The sequence below is a fragment of the Coffea arabica genome, chromosome 3e (assembly GCF_036785885.1).
Source record: "Coffea arabica cultivar ET-39 chromosome 3e, Coffea Arabica ET-39 HiFi, whole genome shotgun sequence".
NCBI classification, from domain to species: Eukaryota; Viridiplantae; Streptophyta; class Magnoliopsida; order Gentianales; family Rubiaceae; genus Coffea; species Coffea arabica.
In genome coordinates this window covers 38,118,347-38,126,365 of record NC_092315.1, presented here as the reverse complement: position 1 = coordinate 38,126,365, position 8,019 = coordinate 38,118,347, and the positions used below count along the sequence as shown (strand labels likewise).

The window sequence follows — 8,019 nt, the reverse complement described above, 5'->3', positions numbered from 1 at the left end:
CTCCGCTTACTTAAACATTAGACTCGAATATTAGATAGGGAGATCCCAAGTGCTTTTGTGAAATACATACAGCAATAAATTGATATTGTGCATAAACAACAAACAGAAAGGTAGAAGAAGCAATACGGCAAACATCTAATCTACGCAGCAAATTAAAGAGCAAGTTAAGAGAAATGTAGAAATGCATAAATGACATTAGAAGGAACTCAAAATTAATAACCCCCAAACAAAGCAATACGCATTTTGTAGCAAGAAACAATAGCCCTGTGCATCATACCACGAATAGAAAGAACCTCACTTAATAGGATTCATTGAGCTCCAATGAATAGATTAGAACATTAACTCCAAAGCAGGCAAAAGGAAAAGATCGTAGTTCAAAAAATGCGCAACCACCACAAAACAGAATTAGTTTATTGAAGTTGACGATAACAAAAAGCAATGAATTGCAATGGCTGTTCTTCAACTCAAATAAACCGAAAAGCAAATTAGTATTGCAATCTGCACAAAGATTGCCTGTAATTCTAAGCAAAGAAAAGTGCGATTGTGGGGGAAAAAAAAGCCAGAATACCAGTCTAGACCAAACTCAGTTTTAGTCGCCTATGAAAAGGAACAAAAGCCAACTCCCATAGTGAATTTGTGGTCCAGTCAAACCAATAGACTGTTGCAGGAACTGAACAAGAAGAAACCATGAGACACCAGTTTTCCTTTGCCGTTAATTAGTGCTTATGCCTACCAAGAAAATGTAAATAGAAAATGAAAATTAGTGCTTATGCCGGAAATATAAGCAGCACGCAAACAAAAGACAGAGAAAACAAACGGATGAGATTGTAACAAAATGGATCGAACGGCTGACAACGCATACACCGAAACTCCACTAAATGTTCCATCCATTGCTCAGCCCTTTCAAAAGGTTACCAAATTTCAAAATTACCCCCCAATCAACCAAGATTCACAATGAAACCGGACGAAAAAGGAGGAAGAAAGTCACTGTTCATCAAGCATATTGACACTTTATTTATACTAGTTTTGGGCACCACGCATCGCGTGGCTGCGCCCAGGATAAGCTTAACTTCGTTATTTGTTACATTTGAAGATCTATAAAATTCTATTTTCTAGAGCTGATTGGACAAAAATTTTACCATACAACTCCATAAAATTTCTATAAAAAAAAAAAAGAAAAAATCATCTTCACATAATGAAAATCAAGATAGGCCAGTGAAATATTTATAAAGGAATTTTAATGTACTTTTCCATTTCCTTTGCCATGATTCTTTTTCGTTTCAAACTTTGCATGTATGTGTGCAATAATACCCACCGCAGTTTCCTCCTTCCTCTATTCTCCTCTTCTTTAGTCGCAATAGCAAGCTCCTCTGTTTTTTGAGCTCCCTAATCTTCCTAAGAGGATAGGATTAAAATTTTGTCTAAACCTCATATTGTAACCAATTCCAACTATCAACAGGAAAGAAACAGGAAATATTTACTCTTATCTAAACATTAAAAGAAGGCAAAACTAACAAGAAAGCACAAAGGAGAATTTAAGCATAAAGTGTGATTACCAAATCTCCAATTCCCGTGAGAGAGAGTTGATACTCACCTGCATATGCACAAAATGTTCAAACGCTGTTTGAAATTCCCAGTTCCCGCAAGAGATAGTTGATACAGGTCTGTATATACACATAAAGGTTCAAACGCAGTTCAAAATCCTTTCTATTGTATGCTTTCTCTTTGAGCTAAAGATAATTTTCGCTCATGACAAGCAAGTCTAAGGCGATCTTCAATTTGCTCCTTCATGGAAGCTCAAAAGTTGGAACCAAGCTTACAAGATCTGGTGAAGGATACTGTGACAGCCTTCGTAAGATATGAAATGTTAGGCATGTTTCATTTCTGCATAAAAGCTGCAGCAGTATTCTAGTCACATACTTAACCATAAGCAAGGAACAAACTTCCTTGCAGAGTTAGTCGATCCATGTGCAGCTCATAAGAGCAAAATTGTTCCCAAAAAAAAAAAAAGAGCACTGTGAAAGCAAGAAACTATCATTGCATTTCCAAAAATCTAAACAATTGAAGCATGTTTTACAGCAAGATAAAGGATCATTCTCCTTGCCTACAAGTATGATCTTTTCTCTGCAATATGAGTGGGGAAGGCCTGCAACATGTTTAGTCCCTTCAATATATCATATTTGCAATAGCTGCAGAAAGGCAATCAAGGGCTTGAATCTCACACTGCAAATCCCATCGCCAAATTTTTTCTTTTGACTAGGAAATTACATTTGAAAGTTTCTTACCCTCTAATCATGACTATATTAAACTCCAATTCAACATATCATCTTTTAGCTACTAATTAGAATCCACCACAGAAAAAGAGGAAGTAACAAAACTTCCAGCAAATTAATGTAAAATTCCTCTATTTCAATAACATTTTTCCACATTTCCTAAAAAAATTTTTGATAAAAAACCGAAAATCTCTCCATACAACCTGGATAAGCAAGTAAGAGGAAACCTGCTGTGCAGTTATAAAAGTTCTCAAAAAGGCCCAGTTTGTATTTGAAATAGTGGTTGTAAAGCATTGAATCATCTCTAATGTCCTAAAGCCTTGACTTCTTTCTTAAATCCAAACAATATCAAAAATTCATCATCTTTTCACTTCTAAGCTAACTACTAAGCTAAAAGCTAAAAATAATATGCAAACCTAGTTGATTCAATGATTTTTTTCCCCAACTTTGTAATAGTTTGAGCTCAATATATCATATTTCTTCAACAATACAGAGGGTATATCATTATAAAGCTGGGCAGTCATAAAATATACAATAGCAGATGGATATTGCTATGTACTTTCCAATCTTGCTAGCACAGATGCTTTCCTCAATGCAAAGGCCATGTTTTTTTTTACTTTTGTTTATATTCAGATATGAAAGCTCTCAACTTACACAATGTCCATGCTTTTTTCAACTCTTAATACCAGAGCTATCCTAAGAAACAGAAGAGGAAAAAAGAATGCAGAGCTATCCTAAGTGATAGCTTATCATTGTTGAAGTTCAATGATCAACTAACTTCAAAAACTCCAGCAACATTATAACAACAAAAAAGTCAAAATGTGCCTAATAACTTCGAAATTGCTGTAATTTAAAACAATTATAAAGCTGCGACTGAGCTCATGTTGGTACTAAACTTGACTGGTATAAGTTCACTTAATTTTCATAGATGGGAAATTGCATCAGAAGTATAGCAGTCGACTCTAATGAAATCATACGACCCTTTAACTAATTGTTCTACTCATGCATGAATCTTGGAAGCACAACTCTCACAAAAGCCGCAATGATGAACTGATAGTCACCAATAATTTTGCAATCATATTATTTATATTAAAAAACAGAGTGAATTTAATAATGGAAAAATCGTACAATTAGACCACACCTTCCCTAAAAATCATGAATACTGATTTCTAGTTGCTGGACAAAAACCAATAACAGCATCCATAACTACCAACCCAAAGAAAGAAGTTGATAATATGCTAAACTTTCGGTAAATAGCATTTTTGTGGATATATAACCCCCAACGCATCATTGGGAAGGGCTATCTGAAATAATCTAATGTAGAAAATTGCAAGAAAAAGCAATACGTGTTCTGTGATGTCAAGGCCCAACATTGAAAATCACCAAAGGATTAGATTTAGAAATTAATTTTGATACCCAATATCCTATACTGCCTTTGATTTTTAAACTTTATCAAAATACCAAAGTAAAGTTGGGAACTTAGCAAAATCATGCGTGAAAAGGTTCAGTATTCAATGCCAAAAGGGAGGAATAGTACCATGGCTGCATGGCTGCAACCCAGTTGCATGCAAGTGAGGGGAACTATTTAATTTGTTCCCATCTCAGATCTGCCATTCGAGTTGCCCTGCCATGGAATGGGTCCATAACCTCCATGCCTAATACATAAACCACTACAAAAATAGCATCATAGCCGGCATTATGAATTTTGCTATAACAGATCCCATGGGAGGCGGTTTGGATATAGAATTTAAGTTGGATTAGGTGGGTGAAAGGGAAGAAGGAAATTTCTCAAAGGGATAAGCTCGTTAAGAGGATAGAAGGACAGAGTACCGGATTAGTAAAACACATGAAGGAGCAACAGGAGGTGTGTTACGCACACAAATATTGACCATGGGTATTTTGGGCATTTTTAGTAACTTTGTTATCTTCTTCCGCGTTTGTTTTTCTGTTTAGATGGTATGTAACCAATTAACAAAAATAGTAAGGTCATGCATGGAAAGATTACGTGCTGATCACATGCAAGGAATGGCAAATGAAGTTAGTTATAACTAACTTCACTTGCACTGCCTCTCTACTAGTATAAAGGATAAGTAGAGCCCAGGGAATATCATCGAACAGTTTTGTAACAAATTCCTTTTTCTAAATCTCTTGTCTAAACTCTGATCATCAATAGTATCTACTCCCACATCACCAAGAGGTGTTCTCCATTCTTTTTCATCTCTTCTGGTAGGGAGTTTTTGGTCCCTTTCTGTCTTCTGTATCAGTGGTATCAGAGCTGGTTCATCCCAGCTCAGTCAAAAAATCCAGTGGTAATGGCAGAAGGCACTAGGGGCCAAGAGAACAGGAAGTTCGAGGAAACCATCCGGATTTGCTGAAGGAACAGAGGGAGCAGTTCGAACGAGAACTGGAAGCAATCAAAAGTTTGGTTTTGGAAGTTTGTAACCAAAAGAACCCTGGGCAGCAAGAATCACCACGCAATTCTAAGGATGAATATCCAGGAAGCCGCGGAGGCAGCTATCAGACTCCGACCAGATTCTCTCGCATCGAGTTTCCCAAATTCGGAGGAGTGGACTTCAAGAGCTGGTTATATAAGTGTGACCAATTCTTTGAAATCGATGAAACTCCTTCAGAAACTAAGGTCAGAATAGTTGCGATGCATTTGGAGGATAAGGCTCTGCAGTGGCATCAAGTTTTCATGAAGGCTAGGATTTCCAGGGATCCACCTTCATGGGAAGAGTACGTGAGGGCCTTAGGCACCAGATTTGGGGATTGCCTTTATGATGATCCCATGGGAGATCTGAAAAGCTTGAAGCAGACCAGGACCGTGAAGGAATACCAGGATTCATTCGAAGAGCTGCTGAATCGAGTGGCTCTTCCTGAGCAATATGCGATGAGCTGTTTCATAAGGGGATTGAGGGAAGAAATTCAGTTGTCAGTGAGGATGTTCATGCCACGCGACCTATAACACGCAGTGGGCCTAGCTAAAATTGAGGAGGCCAAAATTCTGAATGCTTGGAAAAACAACAAGCACCCGGGACCCTCAAGGATGCCTACCCCTTACTCACCAAATGTTGGCTCCAGTAACAGCTTCGCCAGGCAAGGTAATCTGAACAGCACTCCTATATTACCCAAACCAGGGGAACAGGGGGGGAAATGTGGGGGAACAGAGGCGAAACTCCCGATTCTCGAGCACTGCTGAAATGGATGAAAAGAGAGCTAAGGGGCTATGCTACTGGTGCAATGAACGTTACAGTCCCGGTCATCAGTGCAAGAGGAGGCAGCTTTTCAGGATTGAATGCATTGAAGAGGAGACTGAGGGACAGGAACTAGAATGCTTGGAGGAGGATGAGCAAGAAGTGTTGACAGAAGGTAATCTAGCTCAAATTTCTACAAGTGCCATGTGTAGCTTACTGGTTCCTAATTTCAGGACTATGAGAATACATGGCCAAATCGAAAGAAAAACCTTCAGTATCCTTATAGATTGTGGCAGTTCCCACAACTTCCTACACCCCAACATGGTAAGGAAGTTTGGCCTGAGAACAGTGCAAGTTGCTCCTGTTAAAGTAGTAGTGGCAGATGGAAATTCTCTCACCACGACCACTCTATGCCCTGGGTTCCAGTGGAGAATGCAAGGCCAAGCATTCGAGGGAGATGTACTGGTCCTACCTGTAGGCGGTTGTGAAGTAGTACTTGGAATGCAGTGGTTATCGACTTTAGGGGATGTCAAGTGGAATTTCGCTGAGTTACGAATGGAGTTTGTTCAGAAGGGCAAGAAGGCGGTATTAAGGGGGACCAGGCAACAACCAGTTCAAGTAGTTTCAAAAAAGCAAATGCAGAAGCTCCTGAGCAAACCTGAGCAAATTGAAACAGCTCAACTGTGCTTGGTGACGGCAGAAAATGACTACAAGGAAGTAACAGCAGACTGTGCCTCCATGGAACGTGAAGTAAAGGTAACTCCCTACAAACACCAACTTGGGCTACTTTTAGCAAACTACAATGAGGTATTTGAAGAGCCTATGATATTACCCCCTGCTAGAATGCATGACCATAGGATCTATCTCAAGGAGGGTACACAACCAATAAATGTTAGACCCTATAGATACCCTGCATTTCAAAAAGGTGAAATTGAAAAGTTGGTGACTGAAATGTTGGATAATGGTGTTATTAGACCCAGTAATAGCCCTTTTTCCTCTCCCGTAGTCTTGGTAAAAAAGAAAGACGGTACTTGGCGAATGTGTGTGGACTATAGGGAGCTCAACAAGGCCACGGTAAAGGATAAATTCCCTATTCCACTGGTCGAAGAGCTCTTTGATGAACTGTTTGGAGCTGTTATTTTTACTAAGTTAGATCTAAGGTCGAGGTATCACCAGATTCGAATGCATTCGGATGATATTGCTAAAACTGCATTTCGGACTCATGATGGACACTATGAATTTTTAGTTATGCCATTTGGCCTAACCAACGCACCATCAACCTTCCAGAGTTTAATGAATGACATCTTCAGGCCTTTTCTAAGGAAGTTCTTGCTGGTTTTCTTTGACGACATCTTGATATACAGTAAGTCGGGGAATGAGCATATACAACACTTGACAACAGTGTTTGAGACTTTACTCAAACACCAACTCAAGGTCAAGAAGAACAAGTGCTCTTTTGCGGCTGACCAAATTGAATACTTGGGTCATGTGATTTCGGCAGAGGGAGTTAGCGCAGATCCTCAGAAACTTGTGAGCATTCAGCAGTGGCCTACACCTATTACTATTAAGGGGTTGAGGGGTTTTTTGGGTTTGACAGGCTATTATCGCAGGTTTATTAAAGGATATGGGATGACAGCAAGGCCCTTAACAGATCTGCTCAAGAAAAATGCCTTTGCATGGCATGATGGAGCCACCACAGCATTTGATCAATTGAAGGTTGCTATGACATCCCCTCCTATACTAACCTTACCAGTTTTTTCCCAGGAGTTTGTAGTAGAAACGGATGCTTCCAACTCGGGCATTGGAGCTGTTTTGCTACAGCAGGGGAGACCACTAGCATTCTTTAGCAAGGCCTTAGCACCTAAGCCCCAGGGCCTGTCAGTTTATGAAAAGGAAATGCTAGCCATTGTGAATGCAATACAGAAATGGAGACCATACCTGTTAGGAGGACATTTCATCATCAAAACTGATCATCAGAGCCTCAAATATCTGATGGAGCAAAAAATTTCAACACCAAGCCAACAGAAGTGGTTATCCAAATTGATGGGGTATGACTATGAGATGCAGTTCAAGAAGGGTAGTGAAAATGTCATAGCTGATGCTTTATCCAGGATATCTCATGCAACCGCCACCTCTTGGGCAATCCATGGTATTACTACTGATTTGCTATCTGAGATACAGCAATCATGGCAATCAGATCCTAAGGTACAGGAAACCATTTAGCTGCTGATCTCGGGTGACACTTCCAGGGCCAAGCATTATAGTTGGAACAACCAGGTGTTGAGGAGGAAGGGAAAACTGGTAGTAGGAGCTGACAAAATGCTCAAGGACAAAATAGTAAAATTTTGGCACACAAGTTCCTTTGGAGGACACTCTGGAGTTCTGGTGACATTTCATAAATTAAATGGGACATTTTATTGGAAACACATGCATGAGGATGTTTACAAATTCGTTTCTGCTTGTGACATCTGCCAAAGGCATAAGGCAGATTTGGCAGCTTATCCGGGTCTCTTACAGCCGTTGCCAATACCTACAAAAGTATGGACAGACAT

General features: G+C 39.5%; 1 long non-coding RNA gene across 2 annotated transcripts; it reads right to left on the bottom strand.

Annotated features, from left to right (window-relative positions):
* Positions 1-1,240: 1,240 nt before the first annotated feature.
* On the bottom strand, positions 1,241-4,127 carry LOC140038725 (uncharacterized). Of its 2 annotated transcripts, none has more exons than XR_011842296.1 (3): positions 3,811-4,127; positions 1,595-2,189; positions 1,241-1,391 (listed from the first exon to the last, which is right to left on the bottom strand). It is a non-coding gene; the product is annotated as an uncharacterized lncRNA (long non-coding RNA). The 2 variants fall into 2 exon arrangements; XR_011842297.1 differs by having other exon boundaries at positions 1,241-1,386.
* Positions 4,128-8,019: the final 3,892 nt, after the last annotated feature.